This window comes from Cervus elaphus, chromosome 18, assembly GCF_910594005.1.
Source record: "Cervus elaphus chromosome 18, mCerEla1.1, whole genome shotgun sequence".
NCBI lineage: Eukaryota > Metazoa > Chordata > Mammalia > Artiodactyla > Cervidae > Cervus > Cervus elaphus.
The window spans coordinates 69075389-69102166 of record NC_057832.1 but is presented as its reverse complement, the minus strand read 5'-3'; the positions used below and the strand labels follow the sequence as shown (position 1 = coordinate 69102166).

At 44.5% G+C, this 26778-nt stretch overlaps 1 non-coding gene across 1 annotated transcript; it reads left to right on the top strand.

Moving 5' to 3' along the window:
• Window positions 1–5937: 5937 nt before the first annotated feature.
• On the top strand, window positions 5938–6044 carry LOC122674933. The gene has a single exon (XR_006335097.1). It is a non-coding gene; the product is annotated as a U6 spliceosomal RNA (small nuclear RNA).
• Window positions 6045–26778: the final 20734 nt, after the last annotated feature.

The following is a 26778-nucleotide window of genomic DNA, read 5'->3' as shown; positions in this document are numbered from 1 at the left end:
GGTTATTGATATTTCTCCCGGCAATCTTGATTCCAGCTTGTGCTTCATCCAGCCCAGGGTTTCTCATGATGTTCTCTGCATAGAAGTTAAATAAGCAGGGTGACAGTATACAGCCTTGATGTACTCCTTTTCCTATTTGGAACCAGTCTGTTGGTCCATGTCCAGTTCTAACTGTTGCTTCCTGACCTGCATATAGGTTTCTCAAGAGGTGGGTCAGGTGGTCTGGTATTCCCATCTCTTTCAGAATTTTCCACAGTTTATTGTGATCCACACAGTCAAAGGCTTTGGCATAGTCAATAAAGCAGAAATATACATTTTTCTGGAACTCTCTTGTTTTTTTGATGATCCAGTGGATGTTGGCAATTTGATCTCTGGTTCCTCTGCCTTTTCTAAAATGAGCTTGAACATCTGGAAGTTCACGGTTCACGTATTGCTGAAGCCTGGCTTAGAGAATTTTGAGCATTACTTTACTAGCATGAAAGATGAGTGCAATTGTGTGGTAGTTTGAGCATTCTTTGGCATTGCCTTTCTTTGGGATTGGAATGAAAACTGACCTTTTCCAGTGCTGTGGCCACTGCTGAGTTTTTCAAATTTGCTGACATATTGACTGCAGCACTTTCACAGCATCATCTTTCAGGATTTGAAATAGCTCAACTGGAATTCCATCACCACTAGCTTTGTTCATAGTGATGCTTCCTAAGGCCCACTTGACTTCACATTCCAGGATGTCTGGCTCTAGGTGAGTGATCATACTATCCTGATTATCTGGGTCATGAAGATCTTTTTTGTACAGTTCTGTGCATTCTTGCCACCTCTTCTTAATATCTTCTGCTTCTGTTAGGTCCATACCATTTCTGTCCTTTATTGAGCCATCTTTGCATGAATGTTCCCTTGGTATCTCTATTTTTTTTTAAGAGATCTCTCATCTTACCCATTCTGTTGTTTTCCTCTATTTCTTTGCATTGATCACTGAGGAAGGCTTTCTTATCTCTCCTTGCTATTCTTTGGAACTCTGCATTCAAAAGAGAATGTCTTTCCTTTTCTCCTTTGTTTTCCGCTTCTCTTCGTTTCACAGCTATTTGTAAGGCCTCCTCAGACAGCCATTTTGCTTTTTTGCATTTCTTTTCCATGGGGATGGTCTTGATCCCTGTCTCCTGTACAGTGTCACGAACCTCTGCCCATAGTTCATCAGGCACTCTGTCTATCAGATCTAGTCCCTTAAATCTATTTCTTACTTCCACTGTATAGTCATAAGGAATTTGATTTAGGTCATACCTGAATGGTCTAGTGGTTTTCCCTACTTTCTTCAATTTAAGTCTATTGTAATCTGGTACAAATAGATGCTCAGTAAACATTGGTTTTAAGAATGAATGCATTTTAAGTAAACGAAGCAATGACTCAACATCACTTTCACAAAGATTATGAGATGGAATCCTGCAGAAACTGCTGCATTTTGCCAAATCCCCTTTCTTAAATCTCCGGATGACTGCCAGGAAATTAAATCTCTGCATTTCCTGCTTAATTAAATGTAAGAGATTGACTAGTGATGTAAATGTTTCCCCTTGATCCTATGGCTTCATCAAAACCTTTGGAAAGTGGGGAAGAGAAAGATTATCTTGTTGACTGAGCATGCCCTTCAGTCTGGTCCCTTCTAAACTCACCAGTGAGCCTTTCACTGCTGTGTGAGGGCGGTCATGCTTCCTATGCCTCCCACTGTGCCTAAGCTTTACTTTGGGATCTGACATGTCACTGTCCCCAGTGAACAGAGCCCTCTTATCCCATCTGCCACCCACCTATGCATTTCTCCTTTCCCACCAGGCAGCCAGACCACGTTCCTGCTGTTTCCTTTTTAGTGATTGGCAATAGGCCACCTGAGCCTGGAAAACCTTTCCTGCCTCCTGAGTGTCGGCGGGGAGAACGCAGAGAGGCAACTGACCCAGCCGAGATGCTCGTCTTGTTCAAGCAGGGAGTGCACTTCCTGCCAAAAGTGCTGAAGGCTTTTGTGTCCCCCAGTGCTCTCAGAGCCTGAACACGCTTTGCATTCCGATGCTCTGCTTTCCTGGAAAGCTCTCTTGTCTTTTCTCCAGGGCTTCATCTCGTTTCTGCTCAGCACCAGGCAGAATTACCATGGGTGTATCTTCTGGCCTCTGGGCCTTCTCGGGTCCACAGAGTGTAGGTCATTTTTTCTCCATATAGCTTTTAAAACAATTATTACAAAGTTAGTAAATATATTCATGGAAGGCGATTGAGAAATGCAGGAAACAAAAGTAAAATTATCTATTATTATCTCGTGCTAACATCTATTAACATTTTGCTATTGATGTGTAGTCTTTTTTATTTCAGTCTGTTTTCTTGATTATTAGGGGGAAAAACAAATAGAATTATGCCAGCTTGAATATTTGCTTAACTATTGATTCATTTTTATGCATTCCCCTTATTAATTTAAAAAAAATTTGTGATAATTTTAGATTACAGAAAAGTGGCAAAGATAGTACAGACAGTTCCCACATACCCTTAATCCAACTTCCCATCATGTTAAAATCTTACATAACCATGGTTATTTGTAAAAAATAAGAAAGTCACATTTGTCTGATATTATTAACTACAGATTTTTTTTTTTTTTTTTTTTTTAGGATTTACCAGTCTTTCCTTGCTTTTCATGACCTTGGTACTTTTGAAGGGAACTGATCAGGTATTTTGTAGGATATCCCTCAGTTTGTCTAATGTTTTTCTCATGATTAGATTTGGGTTATGGACTTTGGGAAAGAAGACCACAGAGGTGTCTTTTCACTTCCTTCAGTTCAGTTCAGTTGCTCAGTCATGTCCAACTCTGCGACCCCATGAACTGCAGCATGCCAGGCTTCCCTGTCCACACACCAACTTCTGGAGCTTGCCCAAACTCATGTCCATTGAGTCGGTGATGCCATCTAACCATCTCATCCTCTGTTGTCCCCTTCTCCTCCCACCTTCAACCTTTCCCAGCATCAGTGTCTTTTCCAATGAGTCAGTTCTTCGCATCAGGTGGCCAAAGTGTTGGAGCTTCAGCATCAATCCTTCCAATGAGTATTCAGGACTGATTTCCTTTAAAATTAACTGGTTTGATCTCCTTGCTCTCCAAGGGGCTCTCAAGAGTCTTCTCCAACACCATAGTTCAAAAGCATCAATTCACTTCCTTATGTTTTCCTATGAAATACACACTCTCAAGGTGGCACAGCTGGTAGAGAACCCGTCTGCCAATTCATTAGACACAAGAGATGAGAGTTCAATCCCTGGGTTGGGAAGATTCCCTGGAGAAGGAAATGGCAACTGCTCCAGTGTTCTTGCCTGGGAAATCCCATAAACAGAGGAGCCTGGCAGGCTGTAGTCCACGGGGTCACAAAGAGTTCGACATGACTGAGCACATGTGTACTTAACTCATGCACACCTCACCTAGAACTTTTGGATCAAAGAGGAAGTTAAAACTGTGATTTATTAGGCAGCCTCATGAAGTGTATCTTCAACCACTTCATGTGCAGTGCCTGGCCTGGGGCTGCCCCAAGTAGGTGCTTCCTTGGTGTTTGTTTCATGGTTGGCATTAGGGACCAGGCCAGGACACTTCCCTCTGGGGAAATTCTGGGCTGGATGGTAGCTGCTTCATTCATTCTGAGAGACAACAGAAAAAGAAGGATCACCATTAAAAGCAGAGACCATTGCAGAACTATTTACAATAGCTAGAACATGGAAACAACTTAGATGTCCATCGACAGATAAATGGATAAAGAAGCTATGGTACATATATGTGATAGAATATTACTCAGTCATAAAAAGGAATGCATTTGAGTCAGTTCTAATGAGGTGGACAAACCTAGAACCTATTAAACAGAGTGAAGTAAGTCAGAAAGAGAAAGAGAAAGATCATATACTAACGCATACATATGGAATCTAGAAAGATGATATTGATGAATTTATTTTCAGGGTAGCAATGGAGAAACAGACATGGAGAACAGACTCATGGACATGGGGCGGGGGGATAGGAGGATGGGGGGTGAGATGTATGGAAAGAGTAACATGGAAACTTACAATACCATATGTAAAACAGGCAGCCAATGGGAATTTTCTGTAGGACTCAGGGAACTCCAACAGGGGCTCTGTGACAACCTAGAAGGGTGGGATGGGGAGGGAGATGGGAGGGAGGTTCAAGAGGGGACATTTTTATATCTATGGCTGATTCATGTTGTTTGACAGAAAACAACAAAATTCTGTAAAGCAATTATCCTTCAATTAAAAAAAAAAAAAGCAGAGATCAGTTTGTGTTTAGAAGAAATGTATCATTTCCTTGAAAATTAAGACATAGATGTGAAAATGGACACAAGGAAAGATGAAGATATTGAGAGAAGAAAGATATTAGAGCACAAAGTGCTGGAGACAGTTGTGTGTCCCAGTTATCCCCAAATACCCAGGACCCTCATGGAGAAGGCAGGAACTCTGGGAAAGGAAATGGGGAGGAGGCTGACTCTTACACAGAACCCTGTCCAGGCCTCTGCCTGACCTCTTTTGGGCACCTTCTTGCTCCCTCTCTGGCATTGTAGCCCCCTGGCTTGTTCTAGAACATTCACATGGTCTTCCTTTTTGTGTCACTGGTTTTACTGAAGGTTTGGAGACAATGGTAGGTGATTCAGGCACAGGCCATGCACTCTGTTCCCCAAGCTCACCTCCTGTCCCACAGAGGAGAGTCTCAGACTAGCTGACCTGCCTTTTTAGCCCAGGCCTCCTGCCAGGGTACTGGTCCCCACTCTTGAGTCCCCTCTTCCCCTTCTACCATCCCCAGCCTACCTCCCCACAAATTCTGAGAGAAATTGGGAATCTCCTTCTTTTGTTCCCAACTTCTCACTCAAACTCTTCTTGGTTTCAACTTTCACAACTGAAAGGACAGTCAGTGTTTCTTTTCAAACAGAGAAGCCCTACTCAGAAGTCACCATCTTTGGCCACACACACACACTGGCTGGCAGAAGCTTCAAAATGCCCAGGGAAGAGAGGAAGGGCTGTGATATCATCTTCCAGACCCCGTGGTGGGAACATGACTCAAGCCATGGATCTCTGAGGGGACTGGAGGGGCCAAGAGAACTTCGGATGGCTGGGGGGTGGGGCATTTTTTAAAATACCTTGCATTACAATTTTTAAAATCTTCTTGTAAGAACTTTGCATTCAGTCACATCAAGATTTTACAATTGACAGTCACCCTCTGGTTGTTCTTTCTGAGGAGGACTCTGCTGTTGATCTCAGAGTTGCTTTCCCATAAGGAGATCTCTAACGCATTCACTATGGGCTTATCCAAGGGTTACCATTTCCTTAGACCTTCAAGGTTGGATCACCCTGACCATAGGTTTACAGAGTTGTGAGTGAGTGGTTTTCTTTTGATCTCAAGTAAGTAGTCATGTATGGATTTGAGAGCTGGACCGTAAAGAAAGTTGAGTGCCGAAGAACTGTTGCTTTTTAACCATGGCGTTGGAGAAGACTCTTCAGAGTCCCTTGGACTGCAACGAGATCAAGCCAGCCAATCCTAAAGGAAATCAGTCCTGAATATTCATTGGAAGGACTGAAGCTGAAGCTCCAATACTTTCGTCACCTGATGCAGAGAACTGACTCATTGGAAAAGACCCTGATGTTGGGAGAGATTGAAGGCAAGAGAAGGGGATGACAGAGGATGAGATGGTTGGATGGCATCACCGACTCGATAGACATGAGTTTGAGTAAGCTCTGGGAGTTGGTGATGGACAGGGAAGCCTGGTGTGGTGCAGTTTAAGGGGTCGCAAAGACACTGATGTAAGGAAAAAGGAAAATCTGAGTAGGTAAAGACAAAATTACCTTTAGTTATCACAACTGAGTGACTGAACTGAACTGAAGAATAAAAGCATGATAGAAAAACACAGACTGTACATTTGACTTTAAGAAAAATGGGTGCTCGCTTCGGCAGCGCATATACTAAGATTGGAACGATACAGAGAAGATTAGCATGGCCCCTGCGCAAGGATGACACGCAAATTCGTGAAGCGTTCCATATTTTTTTAGAAAAAAAAAAAAAAGAAGAAGGAAAAAAAAAAAGAAAAATGGCACTCAGGTAACACTGGCTTCTTTTATGGGTTTCCCAGAAAGCTTTCTTGTCATGCATTTTTCATTTTTGAGTTCAGTTTACCTGGGGACAAAGCTGCAGAATTGTCTTGTTTTTGCGTCTGGTTATCTTTAACAGGCCCCAAAAGTGTCTGCTAGCTGCCTAGAAAAATGGATTACTTGTGCCTCTGCTGGTTCTCTTGGTTCTGCTGGCTTGTTTTTTATTTTCACTGGTGCCAAAGGGAGATTAAAGCATTAATGGCTCTTTGCCCTCTCCCCTCTACCAGACAAGATGGACTGAGTTAGGGCAGAAGATATTCAGATGACCTGTAAGATACCCATGAGACTGCAGTGCTTCCCCCAGGCTGTGGGGATGAGACTGACAGAAGGACAACCAGCAGCGCTAAAGCCCTGGGTTCAAGACACTGATGTCATTACCTAGATCAAGGTTACTTTGGTTGTAGCTAAAGAGAAAGTCATCTCAAAACAGCTTCGGCCAAGGTGGACCTTTATTATCAAAGAAAGAGATTTCAGAGCACCCTGGATACTCTTTATTGCTCCCTCTTTCTCCAATCTTTCCTTCTCTCTCTTCGACAGGTTTCCACTGGCTCATTCAAGCTAACCAGCCCAGGCTGAGACCCATGTGTTTTTACCAACTCCAGGCTCCAAAGAGAGAATTGGATTGTCTTCATTTAAATGAACTCTGTCTGGGAGTGAGGTGGGGGTGAGGGAGTCATTGTCATGTAATAGAAAGATGGCTAAAACTGAGGGCTGAAAATATACCTTTAAGGTTATCTGTTATTGAGCTTGTCCCTTCAAATTTCGGCTCCCTCCATGGTGACATCACTGTGGCTGTGATGATGGAATGGCTCAGACAACAAGAAATGGTATTCAGGTATTTTCCCTAGCCACTAGGGTTCTAGCAGTTGATTCAACCACAAGTTGAAATACCTAGTATATGTCATATACTCTCCTAAGCTCTGAAGACAGGAGTGTAAACCAGATACATATTGAGGCTCAGTATGACTTGGTTTATGTACTGAAACACATTTAAAGCCAGAGTCCAAAATTAATTACACTTAAGTCAAGCCAAATTATACTTTTTTGCTTTTCAAAAGAATTAAGAAACATTAATGGGGAACAAATTTATAACTCCTCAAAGCCTTCTAAAATCTCTTTTGTCTCTTTTTCCAGCATGTGATAGATGCTCCAGAACATCTTACTTGTCAAATTGCCTTTGAACTCCTATTGATGCCTAGTTTCCTCCTATAGCTCAGGGCCTGTCTCTCTCCACCCATGTTTCCAGGGTCATCCAAGCATTTTGTAACTTGGTTTGTAAAGACTAAATTCTTTTTCAGGGAGTAAGCAAAAATGAAAATCTGAGTAGGTAAATACAAAATTATCTTTAGTTGCTTAGGGGTGGGTGGAGAGAGAGAAAATACTGAAATCCTGTGTAATCACTAATCACATTCATTTCACCTGTGACCTCCCTTCACTCATCAAGGTTGTTTTAATTGTTGCTACAAAAGACCTGTGTATCCTCCAAGTGGCATGTAGTCTAATAAGATGTTTACCAGAGCTGTTTTCTAGGAACATGAAGTCATCTGTGTATAGTTTGAGCTGAGCGTGTTAAGACCCCTGACTCTCCAATTATGTGAGTGGCTTGTGTGAGTGTTGGCTCAGTGACCTTTTGATGTCAGAGGACTGAAAACTCCACCCTCAGATCATGCTAAGTGCCTCCATTTTGAGCTTGCAGAGGCCTGTAGCTTAGCTGCACCTGTGCAGAATGATGATTACCGAGCATTTCTTTACTTTTCCATATGCTCCCCATGCTCCCTACACCCCAGACTGCTTTGCTGCTATATTCTTTATCATATAAATACACCACATCTTGCAGGTAAACCCTCTTTTTTGCCACAAACCTCAGCATCTTGGTATCTCAGCTTGCTGCGTGGGGCAAAATGAGCCTGGTTTGGCCACAATGCCTCCATCATACAGAGACGAAAGGAACCAGGTACTTGCCCTATTTGTTGGAGGAGTGTGAAAGGAAGGCAGGTCAGAGGCCAGCACGACTTCTCCTGGGGTCTTGGGGAGGGGGGGTGTATCTGGGAAAGTCACACAAATTTTTGAGGGTTATGTCAAGATGAATGGGAGTTTCAGGAGGGGTAGAGTTTAAATACACGGTGAAAGCATAATGACTTTGAGAGGTAGCTTTATCATTTCTGATTACAGATGAGAAAAATTAGCTCAAGATAAACTGTAACTTGCACACCCATGATCACGCTATTGGTAGGTGGCAGAAGGTAGAGCTGGAGTCCTTTTTGATTTGAAAGACCATGTTTTTAACCTTGAACCACACTACTGCTTTTAACTGAAATATCTTTCTCCAAATTTTACCAGCTACATCCAGATCTTGGGTCTCAGACCCCAGAACCTCACAATGTCACGTGGTGACATTGACTGGAATCTCACTTAAGTATATTGCTAGTTTCCATCTCACACATCTGGCTGTGACAAAATAGTAGAGATGTCTTTCTCAAAAAACTAAACTAAAATTTGAAAGAGATTCATAGTGACTTGACAAGGAAACCCAAACTCTCTCCTCACAGGACTTTCTCTGCCTTGCTACCCAGGGACCCTTTACACTTTTCCCACCCTCCAGGGCTGCCCCGGGAGAGCCCTTCTCTGAACTGACCTGCTGAACGTTCCAGACTGCTTCTGGGAGAAGTGTGTTCTGATGAGTGGAGAAACAGTAGGACAAACCACATTTGAAGTATAGCTGTCAAAAGGCGTCCATCCATCCATACGTTTGTTCGTGATCTTTTCAGATTCTGATTTTTCTGATTAACAGCTAGGAAGCTTGTATGTCAATACCGCAGTGGGGACTCTGGTCCATCTCCAATCTATAAATAAAAGCGGAGCTCCATTCCCTGCCAACACATTGCCTGGGACAATGGCCAGGTGCCTGTGGGTGGGAATGTTATTAGAGGCTCAATAAATATTTGTTGAATCTTGAATAAATTCATCCCCTGAAACCCACTAAGAAGTGGTGAATAGTCAGAGGTGAGAAAAAGTACCCTTCTCCCAGGAGATTGATTTTGTTATTTTATTAGAAATAGAATTGCAAATTAGCATGTGCTTAGAGCCAGTTGGAAATCTGTCCATTAATCCAGATAAAATTCAACTTATTACAAATCTCTTCTTGCTATCCTTGGGTTAGGTTTTTAGGGGTTTTAATATAATGTATCTACAGGAATTCCCAGTCCAATGGTTAGGGCTCACTCTTTCACTACTGTGGACTAAGGTTCAGTCTCTGGTAGGGGAACTAAGTTCCCACAAGCATCCTAGCAAGGCCAAACAATAATAATAGTGTATCTACAGAATGGAAAGCTAGAAGAACTCCAAAGTCATCTAAGATTGATTTGAACAAGGAGATATGATATTGTCCCTCAAGAGGTGCATATGAGAAGTGCCAGATCATCCCCATATATACTGTAATAAAGAAAACCTGGCCAATGGGAATCTGGAGGAATGAGATAATTTTGGCCAGAGGTGGTAAGGGAAGAATATAGGGAGTGATCATCATCCTTTTGGGGAGGGCACACCCCACAGCATGTGGGATTTTGGTTCCCTGACTGGGGATTGAGATCGAACCCATGCCCCCTCCAGTGGAAGCACAAAGTCTTAACTACCGGACCACCAGGGAAGTCCCTCATTCTTTTTTAAAGAAATATTTCTGAGCATCACCCAAGCTAGGCACTGGTACTGGGATGAGCAAGATTAAGTTCCTGCTTCCAAGGAGCTCACGGTACTGGAAGAGCTGACTCTGCCAGTGGTTATGGTAATAGTTGATGCTTCTCTGTGTGCTGTGCAGGCAGACCAGGTGGACAGGGGGAGGGACCCCAACTGAACTAACTAGACCACAGAGAAGGCTTTCTAGGGAACATGCCTCTAGACCTGGACCTTGAAGAATGAGGCAGACAAAGATGAAGATGGATAAGTTCAGGCAAGAGGGATAGCATGAAACTGCTTTGAAAAGAGAGAGGTTTGGTTTCACTGCAGCGAGAGAGCTCAGAGACGAGGCCGTAGTACCTGGAAGAGTCCATCACAAAGGATTTTGCTGCCAGAAACACCACCCAGAGGCTGGAGGCAGGGAATGCTGTGAAGACACCTGGCATAAGTGGAAAGTAATGAGCAACTTGGCTTTACCAGTGGAAAGGAATGAGACCAAGGAGAGACCTATGGATAGTTTGGGTGGAATTTTCCACGTGTTCATGGGGGCAGTAAGTAGGTTCCAGTCGCTGGAAGTGAGGGTGACTGATGCTGGATGCCAAGGGCTGGGCGGGGGGGTTTGAGATTTTTCCTGCTTGCATGTGAATCAGTTGGTCTGCCACAGTGCGTGGATGCTGACAGAAGACATGTGACTCCTGAGTCAGGACCATAAGTTGGGACCAAGCACTCTATTACTTGTAGCAATAGCAGAATCCCGAGTGTCAGGACAGTCACATTGGTTGCAAGCCCCCAGGGGCTACACAAGTGGGTCTAGGTAGACACCCACAGCCACAGTGGCTGACACCCAGGAAAGGGACCCTGGGCCTGGGGAGCCCAGCACCTTACAGCAGCCTGCTCTTTGAAGGAGAGATATCTCATCCCCTGCTGGAGCTTGCTGAAAGCACAACCTGGAGAAACAGCCCAGAAACAGCTAAAGGGAGCCCAAGGCCTTGGCAAGAGGTGCGGAGTGCCAGAGACCCTTGAGTCTTCCAACTGGGGAAAGGATGCTTTGTATCAAATGTTGAAGGGCTGTGCATCCAAAATAAGCAATTTGGAATTTATGCTGTAGGTAAAGGGAAACCAGTGTAACTTTTTTTGAATAACCAAGGACTGTTAAGTTGGGGAACTTCATCTGGAAATGGGTGCAAGGCTGGAGCAGATTAAAGATATCCATACATTCCCAGACATTCCTTTCCCAGAGTGGTAGGATCTTTCTTGACACGGAGCAGGCTTTGTGACTGATTTGATGAGAGTACCACCCTGCGCTAGCAAACTGGAAGCTTCCATCTCCTCAGTCTTGGGTCTCTCTCTGGTAGCTCTGAGCCATGTAAGACTACTCTGGGATTGCCATGCTAGAAAGGCTATATCTAGGTCCTCCAGCTTCGAGCCAGCTCTGCTCAATACCAGATCTGTGGGTGAAGCTGTCTTGGACCATCCAGACGGGCCTGTCTGCCAGCTGTGAACCCCTGAGTGACTTCGGTGGACATCACATGGAGAAGAAGAGTCACCCAGCTGAATCCTGTTCAAATGCAAACACAATCCTAAGATGTAAAAAAATGATTGTTGTTTGAAAAACTGAGTTTTATAGAAGGGGCACACCTTGTTTTATTTGTTGCATTTTGTCATACTTTACAGATACTGATTTTTTTTTTTTAATTGAAGCTTTGTGGTAACTCTGCATTGAGCAAGTCTATCAGCACCATTTATCCAACAGCATTTGCTCTCTTCGTGTCTGTGTCACATTTTGGTAGTTCTCATATTATTTCAGACTTTTTCATTATTGTGCTCTGTGATCAGTGATCTTTGTTACTATTGACAAAAGATTATGACTCACTGAAAGCTCAGATGATGGCATTTTTTTAGCAATAAAGTATTTTAAATCAAGGTATGTGTTTTTGTAAAGAACACAATGCTAGTCACACTTAATTGACTACAGTATAGTGTAAACATAACTTTTGTATGCACTTGGAAATGAAAAAAATTCATGTGACTTGCTTTATTGCAATATTCTTCTTATTGCAGTGGTCTGGAACCGAACACACAGTATCTCTGAGGCTATGCCTGTAGGTGTTGAGCTGCAGATGAGATTGGAGGCAAGGAGTCCAACAGAGTCTATACTAAACTGGAAGGAGATAAGCAGGGCTTGCTTTAGAAACCCAGTGGAAGCAAGAGTCCTTAAAGAGACACAGTGGAGGTGTTTAGTTGAATAAGCACTGAAACCTTCAACAGAGCTGTGTCAGAGCACTACTCCTCCAATGAGGGTGCAACACACACACATCCATGGGCCTTTGTTAATCTGTGTCCTTGGGTCTGGCAACCTTCTCTCCAGCTGCATCTTTTAAGACTTAGGTTAAAAGTCAATTCCTTTTGTGCAGTCATTTCCTGAAGGAGTATTCGTTGCTTCCTCCTCTTTCCCCAGATTCCCCAGCTGTGCCTCTGGTGTGGGACTTGCTGGCCACTGGATGTGAGCATCTCCCCCATGGACTGGTGTTCCTTCAGGTAAAATTCTGTGCTCATTCATTTCCATGTCCTCAGGTGCTGGTTTCTGGTCTCAAGGCCTGGGTGTTCGAGGCACATAGTAGGTGATCAACACATGATTTGCAAACAAAATGTTGGTTGAGTTTCCAGAATAAGATGTAAAGTTCTATGGTTCTCTTGTTTCATGTTCAAGTTGAAGTTTTTGTTCCTGGACACTATTTTCTTGTGAAAAATACTGATGGGTGGATCCTACTCTGAGGCTTCTGATACAATTGGTCTGGGTTGCAGGTCTGGGCTGCAGCTTGGGCACTGAGAGTTTTAAAAGTTGCTCAGATGATTCCAGCATGCAGTCAGGGCTGAAATCATGATTGTGATTCAATCTCCATTTCTGAGATTGCTCTTCGATCTCTTAGTCTCTCCTCTCACCAGGATGAACTGTGTGTTCATCATTAAACCAGTTTGGGGAGGGCCTGCCAGAGGGGCAAGGGTCCAGAGAAAAATGCCTGCAAGAACTTAAGGATAAAGACTCTGAGAGTGAGCACGTGTGTGTGTGTGTGTGTGTGTGTACATGTACATACATATATATATATACGTATAGTATACTTTCATGATAACAGCTGTAGCCATGTGGCAAGACTTGGCCGTGGATGGCTGGGAGGAAGGAGGGAGCAGGGAGAGTGAAAGTGACCAGCTCTGGAAACTGGGAAGGTTGCTCGAGGCCTCTGTTCATCCGTGTTACCACCTGAGACCCCTCTTAAAAGCTGCCTGTCCAAACAGGCCTGGCAGTTTGAGTAAGCAGTGTGGCAGGGTTTGAGAGCTTGATTTGTAGAGTAATCCAGTTCAGCTCCTAGCATTGGCCTTTCTGTCTGTGTGACCTTGGCTACTGACTTAACCTCTTTGAGCCTCAGTTTCCTTACACACAAAAAATGTATATTTTAATAAAGTTTTTGAGAAGATTCAATGAGGTTATATTCATAAAATGTGTACTTATAAAAGGCTTGGTACAAGCATGCAGTGAGAGCTAAGTAAACATAAACTGCTAGAATCGCTGTCATCTTTCTGTCCCTATCTTTTTCTTTCTCTCATATAAACACACTAGTATTTTAGGGCCTCTTTTCTTTTGCAGTTCTAAAACCTCCAATCAGACAGTGCAGTGGGCCAGAGCACTTGTCCTCCAGGAGCTGTGGGTGTGGGTTGCTGAGGGCTCAGAGGTGCACCCCTTTCCTCCAGAATTGTCCCCAGCCCAACAGGAACCACCTCTCCCAGGGGTATCAACCACCCCCCCCCCCTCCCCCGCCAAGTGCATCTAATGCCCGACAGAGACACAAGCGTGGCCTCTTGGTCATGGTGAAGTCAACTCTGTGCTGCAACTCTTACTCCAGAGCACCCCATGGGAAGGCTGAAGCCGGACACCAGCTGAAGCCGTATCACCTGCCTTACCCTCCTTCCCTCTCTCCCTTTGTCTTGAAAGCATCCCCCCAATAAAGCAAGTAAATCAGCCCTGAATATTTATTGGAAGAACTGATGCTGAAGCTAAAGCTTCAATACTTTGGCCACCTGATGCAAAGAACTGACTCATTGGAAAAGACCCTGATGCTGGGAAAGATTGAGGGCAGGAGGAGAAGGGGACGACAGAGGTTGAGATGGTAGGATGGCATCACTGACTCGGTAGACTTGAGTTTGAGCAAGCTCCGGGAGTTGGTGATGGACAGGAAAGCCTGGTGTGCTGCAGTCCACGGGGTCGCAAAGAGTCGGACATGACTGAGCAACTGAACAATGACAACATAATAAAGCAAGTGCACTGAATCCCTGCCTTAGGCTCTTGGAAGATTTTGGGAGCATGGCCTGTGGCTGACCGTCTGCAGAGTTCTTTACTGAGGCTTCCCCTCAGACACTGTCAAGCCTTCACTCCATGCTGTGCGGCCTGACAGGGAACCTTTACTCCAGGCCAGGAGCCTGGGTCTCTGACATGGGAAGGGGAGTCAGATTCCTGCTGAAACAGGAGAGGCATTTAAATAACACTCAAACCACAAAGCACTCAGCCTTTCATCTGGCTTCTCCAGGTCACATATGTTTGTCACCTGTGACCCTCTCTGCCTGGTGGAGCTGCTCTGCGCTTTTCTGCTCCGCCCTCCCATCGGGCTGTAAGCGTCCGAGGGACAGGAACTGCAGCTGGGTGGTTTCTGTACCCCCAGCACTCAGCCTGCATACAGTAGGTGCTCAGTAAACATTTGAGGAATTTGGAATCAAAAACATGTACAGCCGAGATCACCAAAGAAAGCAGACAGCAGGGACCCACCAAGAGTTGGGCCTGCCAGGTAAGATGGAAGATCCCAAAAAGAAGCAGCTGTTAATCCCCGGGGCGGAGTCACAATGCTGCGAGCACCCTGTAGGCTCTTATTTAGCTCTTAAACCATCTGTGGTACATTTTACCATCTCCATTTTACTGGTAAAGTCATTGAGACTCAGAAAAATAAGTTACTTGACCAATATAAAAAGTGGTGGAGTCAGATTTCGAGCCCTTTGGTTGTAGTCTTTCTGTGATCACAGGATCTGAAATGACATCCTAGAGTTGCTCTTCTGGGAAACTGTATCCCTACTCATGCTTGAGCTAGAAAGGACCAGCTGGTGGCTGAATTGGAGGCAGCCTGCTAAGGTGGCTGGGTGGAGGTGGAGAAGGAGTTTGGATATGAATCCACTCTTACCGGGGAACCACAGAGTTAGGAGCATCGCAGCGTGGCTCCAAGGAGTCAGGCTTCAGAGGCCAGGCTGGTGCGATGGACTGTCCAGAGAAGGGTACTGCTGGGCCAGATGCCGGATTTGCTCAGACTTCCTGGCTCTGGGCAGACGGGAGCCCCAGGCACTGCACTGTGTGACTCTCCCTGGGCTCCATTTCTCATCAGTCAAGGGAGCAGGGTGACTGGAAGTTTTCTTCCAGCTCCAAGTCCCCAGTTGTCAATCAGTGAAAGGTCCGATGTTTCCCATCCCTCTTTGCTCCTCTCTGTGTAAATCCTGGGCTCCCGACCAGTGATCAAGTCCTTCAGCCCAGCCAAGGCGACAGAAAGCCTGACTTTCTCAGCCCTGAAAAGAGCTGACAGGCTGTTCTCCAGGCGCCCCTCCACAGGGAGCGTTGACGAGGGCTGGAAGAGGAGACTGGCACGGGAGCCTTCTTGAGCTGTTCCACAAAGGACCTCTTCTCTTTCCCAGGCATGATGACAAATACTGCTGCTCCCTCTGGCTGTAAGGGCCAGGGGGTGTAGACACGGTTCCCATGCCTGGGCTCTTAGGAAAATTGCAAGCAAAGGAGGAAAAAAAAAAAAACAACAACAACACTGCATGGACTTTTGGCTGTGCTTCTTGACTTGATGCCAGATAACCACTGGGTTCAAAATTACATCACTATCGATTATCTGAGTAATTTCTGTTTGACCGTCTTGCAAGAATAGCTACCTTGGCAACAGATTATTATCTGTTCCTTAATGACTTGTGCAGAGGAGCAGTTTCCTTTATGCTGAAAACCGGTGGCCTTAAAGCTGGATCTGGCCAGCTGCCCCATCCTGGGTCTCTGAGTGGATTGCTTGGTATTGAGAAATGGAGCTGGGTTTGACAGCCTGCTTTGTCTGTTAAGTGGCAAGGGCCAGGCCAGCGGTGCTGGGATTCCCAGTGTTACCGCCCTCACCCTCAGCATTGGATTCGGCTGAGCCTCTGGGATGCTCAGCTCTGGGGAGGGTCTGATGTGATACACCCCCCACCTCATGCTGGCCTATCCTTCTGAAGCCACTGAGGGTCCTGTTCCTCATACTTCCACTCTCCCTTGCCTTTTGCTTGGCTCACCAGACACCACTTGTTGGCCTCTGTGCTTCAGATGAATTAAGCAGAAAGTGGGAAGGAAGCTGAAGATAAAGAAACGATGTTCAGAAAGTTGAAGTGACAACACAGCTGCTAAGTGGTGAGGCTGGGATTTGAACCTAAGTCTGTGTCTCCCTGACCTCTGACCTTCTACAGGGGTCAGTGATGCTGTCTCAGTGAGAGCTAGTAGAGCCCAGAATGTGCCTTAACAACAAAAAAGGTGTGTAACAGCAAATGTTCACACACTTTTGATCACACAAAGGATCACAAATGCTACGGAATGAATGAGCGCTATTTGGCCATGTATTGTGAGTCTGAGGCCCTCTGACTACAACATAAGCTTAGGGGGACAGAGCTGCCCTGCTTTCATTTCCTGACTTTGATCTTGGGCTTCGGGAGGGAAAAAGCTTTCTAACTCTGGTAGACCTTCCTACAGTCTCCCAAACACTTCCTTCGGGTAGTAGAAGGGTTGCCTAGGCCAGCTTCCCCATCATCTATCTTTGAGCAAAAGGAGGTTAAATTCAACCTTCTAAGTCCAGGGGAAGAAAGTCAAAGGGGATTAGAATTAGTGGAGGCTAGCTCTTTTGAGGGGTGCTACACTTTATACACATAATCTCATTTCTAATTTACCATGTCACCCATTTTGCAGATCAGAACATGGAGGTTCAGAGAAGGCAAAAAATGTAGGTTAAAATAGTTAAACTTTTGTTTTTTATAGTGGGCACCGTTTTTTTTTTTTTTTTTTTTTTTTTAAGAGAGGAAATGTCTTTATTTGCTTAGGTATCTTTATGAACATTTTGGGTGGGAAGTAAGGCCCAAAGGGCAGGAGCCTCAGCTAGGACACCAAAGCAGAGGCCGAGCCCCCCGCCCTGGGGTCGGGGGCAGGGACTAGGTGGAGAGAAGGATGGCAAGAGGGTCAGCAAGATGTCAAGAGAGCCTGGGGATAGGTGACTCCAAGTGCCCAGGAAAAATCTCCAGTTATGACTGCCTTTGTGGTGCTCCCCAAACCTGCTTGAAACCTTGCTAGAGAATTCTTCTTATGAGTGGGGTTTGTTTGTAGGAACTGTAGAAAAGGGTGTATCCTTGTCAGGTAAGGAGCAGTTTCAGCCAGTGTGGAATCAGGACCCTAGAGCCCAAGGTGGCCCTGGGAATGGGAGCCCCTCCACATGCAATACTGACATCAGCAGGAATCCTGCAGGGGGCATGGCCTTCTCTCGATGACAGGAGAGATCTAAGCAGACCTCAGGCTGGTGCCATGCTGGAGCTGGCCTCACCGCAGAACATCCCTTCCCAGAATCCCATTCAGTGGTCCATCTTAGCATCACATCTGCCATGGTAGGAGGAGTTGCACCATGGAAAATGGCAAATACTATAAATCAGGGCTTTTTTTTTTTTTTCTTTTGATAGCTTACTGTTGAACATTTACCAGAAGACCCCTGCTTCATGCAGAGCAGGAGAACTTTTGATCTGTTTACATTCTCTTGCCAGGTTGTTCAAATGTTGAAGGAAGGTTAGAGGTTGCAAGTTCTGAAGGCAAGATTTGTGGACTGTTCTCATTTTTGAATTATGAGGGAGTTCTGACCAGAGTGGAGCCATAGAATGAGCGCTTGTAGGCTTAAAAAGGAGAAGGGGGAAACACTACAAATATTAATAATTGCCTTTTGTATGTGAGACTGAAATACTCCTCAGCAATAAAACGGAGTAAACTGTGGATACATGCTATAATTATGCTGAGCAAAAGAAACCAGACAGAATATGACTGTACTTATATGAAATTCTAGAAAATGAAACTAAATCTGTAGTGACAGAAAACATGTCAGTGGTTGCCTGTGGATGAGGAATGATGATCCATAGGGGTAGGGATGGATGGTTGGGTGGTTGGGAGGGATTACAAAAGTGTATGAAGAAATTTGGAGGAAATAACAGATATAGTCACTATCTTGCTTGTGGTGATGGTTTCATGGATGTGTACATGTTCAGATTTACCAAATGGCTTGTTTTTTGAGGACCACTTTCGTATCTTTTGTGTGTGTGAATTGTCTTCTCATATTCTTTCCCAGCTTTCTGAGTTTTGGTCCCTCAGTATTTACAAGTAATTTATGTATTAAGGTTAGTAACCCCTTGCCCCTCCTCTATGTTATATGTTGCAAATATGTCCTCCCAGTTTGTTAGTTGACTTTCAACTCTGTTTACAAGGTATCTTGTCATGCAAAACTTTTTGTTTTTATGTCATCAAATTTATCAATCTTTTCTTGCCTCTGGATTGTAAAGCATAGATAACTTTATTTTTGTGTCAAGGTTATAGAGAAATTCACCCATATTTTCTTCTAGTAATTGTATGGCTTCATTTTTTTATGTTAAGGTCTTTCATTCATTTGGATTTTATTCTTGTGTGTGGTATAAGATATGGTACTAATATGATTTTTACCATATGGTTACCTACTTTTCCTAGCATTATTTCTTAAAAACTCTATCTTGACTCCAGTGATTTGAGAGCTGGCTCAACTCCATTTGAAGGAATAAAGTAATAAAACATTATTAACTGCTAACATTTTCCCCAGGATTTACTGTGTTAAGTAAACTATAAGCACTATCTCATTTAACCTTCACAATCTAATTAGGCATTTAATATCAACAACCCAAATTTATAGATTAACAAACTGAGGCTCTAAAGGTTATGTGATTTAACAAATGTCACAGAGCTGATGAAATCAAAACCCAGATCTGACTCTTACCCATTCTCTAGGAAGACTTAACATGGAAGTTAGGTCATCCTACTTTTAACCTTGTGTATCTATATCAAAACTCATTTTCTGGAACTCATAGCTGTTATCTCAGGCCATGTACATTTTAGCTAAGATTGTATTGCTGGTCAGGTTGGTTGGTGATTTCTTGAGATGAGTGAAGACAGCCCTCTTGTTTAGAACAGCAGACTATGAACCCTGCAGACCTACTAAGAGCTTGCCTATCAGTATGTTTATTCTAGCAGGGTAGGCTAGACAAAGACAAACAATAAAGTATCGTGAATGATAAGTGCTTTAATGAAAATAAAACCAGGTGCTATGATGGAGAGTGGCCAGGTGGCTCTTCAGCTGAGTGATTGGGGAAAATCTCCCTGAGAAACTTGCATGTAAGCTGGAGTCTGAGAGACAAGAAAGGGCAGGCCATGGGCATATGTAAGGAAGAGTGTCCCAGACAGAGGGACAAGCAAATTCAAAGGCCCTGAGTCAGGACCAGGTTTGATGCACTGGAAGAATAAAATGAAGGCCAGCATGGTTGGAGTAAAGAGGAAGGGCCGTAATGAGAGAAATCAGAGCACAATCCATGTCATGTAGGGTGTTGTGGCCAGGATACAAAGTTTCTTTGTGTAATAGGAAACCTTAGGTGGCTTAAATCCAAGGGATGGCATCAGTTTGGATTTTTGTAGATACGACTCTGGAAGATCTGTAGAGAATGGACTGTGTGAGGCTAGAAGCTGGGGGGACAGTCAGGGCTTTTGTTGGAATCCAGGCTAGAGACGGTGAGGACCTGGGTTAGGGTGCTAGCAGTGGAGATGAAAAAATGTCTCAAGACTGAATCAACAGGAATCCTTAAATGATTGGGAGTGAGGGGAGAGGGACAGTTAGTGGGTGGGTGATGGTGGTGCTTGCCACCATCAGATGGGGTGGGCTGGAGAAGTATGTTTAGGGAGGGTGGGAAAATCAATAGTTCAGTTTGGACTTGTCAAATCTAGCATGCTGACTGGATATCAAAGTGGGCAGATAGACATGAATTTGGATTTGGGAAAAGAGGAGGAGCTGCAGACGCAAATACGAAAGTTGCTGTCAAGAGTATTTAAAGTTATGAATTAAATGAGATTATCCCAAGCTATGACAAATCTCAGTCAGTCAGTTCAGTTGCTCAGTCGTGTCCAACTCTTTGTGACCCCATGGACTGCAGCACATCAGGCTTCCCTGTCCATCACTAACTCCCAGAGCTTGGACATGAGTTTGAGCAAATATGAAAGTTGCTGTCAAGAGTATTTAAAGTTATGAATTGAATGAGTTTATCCAAACTGATGACAAACCTAGACAGCATATTAAAAAGCAGAGATATCACTTTGCTGACAAAGTCTGTATAGTCAAAGCTATGGTTTTTCCAGTAGTCATGTAAGGATGTGAGAGTTGGACCATAAAAAAGGCTGAGCACCAAAGAATTGATCCTTTTGAACTGTGGTGCTGGAAAAGACTCTTGAGAGTCCCTTGGACAGCAAGAAGATCAAACCAATCAATCCTAAAGGGAATCAACCCTGAATATTCATTGGAAGGACTGATGCTGAAGCTGAAGCTCCGATACATTGGCCACCTGATGTGAAAAGCCGACTCATTGGAAAAGACCCCAGTGCTGGGAAAGATTGAAGGCAGGAGGAGAAGGGGGTGACAGAGGATGAGATGGTTGGATGGCATCACCGACTCAATGGACATGAGTTTGAGCAAGCTCTGGGAGACAGTAAAGGACAGGGAAGCCTGACAGTGCTGCAGTCCTTGGGGTCACAAAGAGTCAGACATGACTTAGTAACTGAACATCAACAAATCCAAGGGAGGTGTGTAGGTAAAAAGAGGGCCCAGGACTCATGGCAGAAGCACAGAGACTGGTCTATACTTAGCTCACCCCAAGACTGAGGAGACAGCCTGACTGGAGGTGAGGCCCTGTGCGGTGCAGTGTGAGGAAATCAATGGGAGATGCAGGAGGGTCAGTTAAGGATGACCCCGAAGCACTAGAGAGGCTGACCCACGTGGAGAAAAGTGGGACTCACTGTTGAATTTGAGGCTGGAAATGGCCTGGATCGAGGGCATCCGAGCAGGTGAGCCTGTGCCAGGGCTGTGGCAGCATCTCAGGAATGGGGCCAGGTAAGGGGATTGCCTTCAAAATGCGACACTTCAAAGAAAAATCTATAGAATTTGTGAATTAAAGACCTCTCTCTCAGTCCTCCATGGCTCTAGTAGTCCAGGACTAAAACCAGTCCCTGCCCCAACCCCGCATCCTCTCCGTCTCCTTGTAATAATGCCTTACTGCAAACCACCTGACCACAAAGTTATGTGCAGAGGGGGTATTTGAGTCTACACGGAAGGAGCCAGCTCTGCAAGCCACTGGGTGAGGAGCATTTCTGGCAGAGGGAATGGCAACTGCAGAAGAATGAACATGTAGTGAAGAAGGCATTCTGGCTGCCGGACGGAGAATGCGAGTTTAAACATTCAGTGGGGGAGCAGCGGCTAAATCTGTAGAGAGGAGTTTTGGCAGAAGATGGGGACGGGAAATTCTGCTACTTTCAATACAGTCATTCAAATCTGGAGACTATCACTTCCGAAAAAGGAATTCCATCTGTGCTTTCTTTACAAGAAGGCCAGTCTTTGGACACCAACCTCCAATGTCAGTGCAGCTCTGAGACCAAGAGTGCTTTTTGGAACCAGACCATCAGGGTGGGCCTTCTGACCCTAAAAGTGTCCTGGATATGCAACCTTAAAGCAACTCACCTATTCTCTCTAAACCTCAGTCTCCTTTTCTATAAATTGGGGATAATAACAATCTCATCTCAGGATAGAATGAAATAGTTAATGTAAATATTATAATCACTTAATACATATTAGCTGGGCTTCCCAGATGGCACTAGTGGTAAAGAACCTGCCTGCCAGCGCAGGAGACATAAGAGACATGAGTTCAATCCCTGGGTCGGGACATCTCCTGGAGGAGGGCATGGCAACCTACTCAAGTATTCTTGCCTAGAGAATCCCATGGACTGAGGAGTCTGGTGGGCTATAGTCCATAAGGTCACACGGAGCTGGACATGACTGAAGTGACTTAGCACACACAAATGCACACGTTAGCTATTATAATAATGATCCCATTGAGAGGTAAGTAGAAAGCTTCTACAGATAAGTAGAAAGCTTGTCCGATATGGTTTGTCTCAAATGGTTTGTCCCTGTCCGTGCCAAATTGTTCAGTCTTCACAGTTTCTGTGTTAGACAAACTCTCAATGTTATGAGTAACCTCTAAACCCCTGTAACAGTGTGAGTGTTAGAAGTGAGCTTTGTTGTGGTAAAAAAATTTCCCCTTGCTTTTAACTGCTTTAAAGGAAAAGATGACAGAGGAGGGCACGAGGAGCCAGGAGTGGGCAAAAGAGAGGGAGGAGGTGATTCTGAGTGACTGTTGACTGTCGATGCCTCCACCAGCAATGGGGGATCAGAAATGACAGGCCACTTCCCGTGCTGCCTCAGTCCCATCAGTGACCGGGGGCACCGCAAAAGTCTGAAAAGGGTAATAAATGGCAGTCAGGAAGGATTTTTGACAGAAGAGCTAATTCCTGGGCAGAATCTAAATTGTCAGAAGATGAAGGCACATCAAGAAGCAACGAAGTGACCCTTGTGTTCAAATGAGAGAATATTCTGGCATCCCTGGATTTCACATGAAGAAATCAGGCCTTTACCCCAGACTGCAATGAAACTTGAGTAAAATGCAACCTGCTAAAGAGTGTGATACACAGAAACATAGGGCTACTCCATTTTTTTTTTAAACTTTTAATTTTAAATTGGAGTATAGTTGGTTAATGCTGCTGGTAAGTTTCAGGTACACAGCAAAGTGATTCAGTTATGCACATATCTATTCTTCTTCAAATTCTTTTCCCATTTAGGTTTAAGTTGTCACGTAATACTGAGCAGAGTACCCTGACAGCTCAAGCTTCTGATCAGCAATTTAAAGCAGTAGTGGCCCAAACTCAAGTTTCTCAGGCTCTTGGTGGATGAACTTCTTCTCATGCCCCCAGTTTTTGTATAAAATCAGTCAGATCTCTGGGCTTCCAAAAAACCTTTACCCTTGTCAGATCTCCCAGTCATGGTTGTGTAATGAGGTGGAGAAATCTTATTTCTCAGGCTTCTTCTCGGAGAAAATACTGTATATGTGGAAAGAAATGTTTTTCCCTGCCTCTTGGGAGGGAGGGTAAGACCCCGTGGACATGACCAAGTGCTGAAGGTTGTTGCTGAAGTCAGAGGGACCAGAAGAGGTCCATATTCCTCCTGAGAGGGGAGGGGAGGAGAATGAGGGAAGGAGTGGGTGTGGAAGTCAGTTCTTGCCCCCACATACTTTAATATTTACTCAAGGGGATAACTTTAGGCCATGCTTGGTGCAAATGGGCTACCAGTTTTACAGGGTAGAAGGTGGTGAAGGGGTTGAGCACTGTCCTGGATGATGCAGGCAAAACAGAGGCAGGACAGACCCTGAGCTGGAGGGGCAGGGAGGCCTTGCTGGAGTCTGGATTACAATTATCCACAGGTCACCCCCACCACCCCCGCCATTAGCTCTCCTGTAAGCGTGTGAAGCCCAGCTCAAGAGTCTGAGCTTGCAGAGAGATGTTTAGACAGGCCTGGCCACCTGGAGCCAGTTGTGGTGACTATAAGATTATCATTCACTATTACCAAGAGGGCTTTGTACTTTCCCATGGCCCTTGGCTAATCAGAATCCCATTTGCTTCAAGTCAACACTCCCACTTAAAAGCAAACTTCCAGTACACCCCAGAACCGTGTAGAACATGCTGTTTGTATTTGAATTAGGACTGGTGTCATTGATTCAGTGAGGTTTTCAGACCAACTTTCTTCCGAGGGCTTCCAAGGCTCTATCAACCTTTCGTTGGCTGTGCCTCCCCACAACATCAACTCAAAGCGCAGCCTCCCATTGCATCCAGGTAACCACGACCTGGTCCTAGTCACTGATGTCAGTCAAAGAGAATTTAGAATCCCAGCTTGGTCATGCATGTATATGTAAAGTATTATTTACATAATATAAATATTTATGAGCTTTTTTAGTGCTTGCTTCTTTTTTCTAGTCATATTTCATACTTGAATCTCAGTGCTCGCTTCACTCCAAATGAGGCAATGCAGTTCAAATGAGGGATGGCATTTGAGTGGCAACTAAGGAAGAAGTCACAATTTAGGGACACAATTATCCTTCTCATTTGATCATTCCTGTTTCCCCCAAATCCTTCCAGCAGGCAGGACATGGACAGCTGAAAAGAGAGATTCATGCTTGACACGAGTTTCTAATGTCAAGTGTGTGCGTGCTTAGACTTGTCCAACACTTTGCAATCCCATGGACTGTAGACTGCCAGGCTCCTCTGTCCATGGGATTTCTCAGGAAAGAATACTGGGGTGGGTTGCCATTTCCTCCTCCAGGGCATGTTCCTGACCCAGGGGTCGAACCCATGTCTCCTGTGTCTCCTGCTTTGACAAGGGGATTCTTTACCACTGAGCCACCTGAGAAACCCTAGAGGTGTTTCTCTTTTTTTGGAGATAAAATTAACAGCTTTATTGTCAGTAGAGCCAGGGTAGAGATACTGTAGCATGGACCTGCAATCACAATCAAGCTTGCTGCCATTTGCCCCAAATCTAGACATATATCCATCTGCTGGTGGAGTATTCTGCAAGGCAAATACTTAATCTATTTAGCTTCCTGCCTGAACAAGAAACCACTACCCTCCACTCATCAAGAGTCAAGAGTAGGGACAAAGGGAATGAAGCCACACATATACTTGGTAAATACATGTATACTCCTTTTTAAAATAGGAATCAATTGATGTTGAAGCTAGAGGTGTCTCTAATACCTACCTCGAGGTACGTGGAGGGAGCTGGTTTGGAATAAAGAGTCTTCTTGTTGAGTTTCCAGTTGCTTGAGCCCCAGGCCTGGGGCAGATGTGAAAATGACTAGAGAAGGAGTCACATCCTTTTTGCAGATCAGATATGACTATTCTGAGTTCTATGGACCTAGAAATAAAGGAAATCCATAGGTAGTTTCCAGAGGGCAGAAAGAGAAAGACGCTAACCCAAGCATATGGGATTGGTGGGAAAACTTGGTTTAAATTTGGTAGCATCTTCCTGAGGCTGAACATGGAAACAATTAGCATTTGAGGTAATCTGGTGCCTGGTTGGTAGAAGCAATGTAATATGGTAGCAGGATAGGACCAAGAAGAGAGACAGCCAGTAGGGGGCCTCCTCTTGGTTAAAATGTGGCTGATAGTCTCTAGGGACAATGGGTGAACTCTGACTGTCAAGTTTTAAAGTTTTCTTTTTCTGCATTGTAATCCTCTTTGTTTTTGTAAATTAATTTATTTATTTTAATTGGAGGCTAACTACTTTACAATTCTGTAGTGGTTTTTGCCATACATTGATGTGAATCAGCCATGGGTGTACATGTGTCCCCCATCCTGAACCCCCCTCCCACCTCCCTCCCATCCCATCCCTCAGGGTTGTCCCAGCGCACTGGCCCTGAGTGCCCCGTCTCATGCACTGAACCTGGACTGGAGATCTATTTCACATATGGTCATTGTAATCCTCTTTTGTCACTCTAAATCTTCAGTAAAGTTTGCCGGATCCAAATGTCTTGTGTCAACTGTGTTTGAGAGAATAAAGAAAGGGACCTATTCCTTAGGCATATTCTTAGGGGTGGGGCTGACCTGGAAGATGGGCTCAGCGTGGAGGGGCCTAAATTGTCAACAGATGTTGAGGGAGTCAGAGAGAGTGTGGAGCAGTGGTCCAGTAAGAGAGGTGACGAGCAAACCTCAGCCACAGACATTCCTGTTTTCCCTTTCGGCTTTTCACTCCCTTTCCCCATCATCACATCCTCCTTGTCTCTTTTAATTTATACTTTGTTTTATTCTCTCCTTAAAGAAGGAAGATGCTAGATATTAGACCTGAAGGTAACTTTGACAAAATCTGGAAGTGAACTCTGGGTCCCCATTTCTCTTCATTGTGCTACATGGTCTTGGTGGTTGCCTTGCCGCTGAAACAGTCCAAGAGTAGATTCTGATTTTGCAAGAATAAATAGTTGTGGTTCAAATAAATCTCTTGCTCAATTTTTGAGATCTGGAGATTTTGCCACATAACTATTCCGACGCCAGGAATTCATACCCCTGAGGCTTTTCTCTCATCATTTAAGATTTTTTAAGAAGATAATTTAGCTAAGCGCTGGTTGCCAGATTGACAGTCTTAAAAACAAGAGGTGAAATCCAATCTGGACAGAGCGTGTGCCCACTGTCTATATTTAGGGAAAAGATTACTCACCCATATGGTCAGCTAGGAATAGAGCATTACTGGGGCTGGGGGTGGGGTAGAGACTTAAAAAAGCCTTGACCCTAAATCTCCTGCTCTCAGTTGGAACTGGGGAGGGGCAGTGGTCGGTGGCTGGAAGGGATAGGAATTGTTCTGGGTTTAGCGGGGTGTGCAACGCAAGAGTTTCCCAAAACCAATCCAGCATTTTGCAGTGTGATAAAAATAATCCTTCCTTCTAAAAATAGCCCTCTTAGAAACCAGAGGCCTGGATTTAATTGCAGTCACTTTATAGTGACCATGTACCAAGGTACCAAGGCCCAAGCTGGTTCTTTGCAATATTATCTGCTGTAACCCTGCCCCAACCCCATGAAGCAAGTATTTCTTTCCCCACCACAAAAATGAGCACATTAAAGTTCTGAGAAGGAATTGAAAGCCAGCACATCACTTAACCTCAATTGTTTACATTTTCTTCAACTCTCCTAGGCTGGAAGTTCCCAAACCTGGTTGCATATCAGAATAA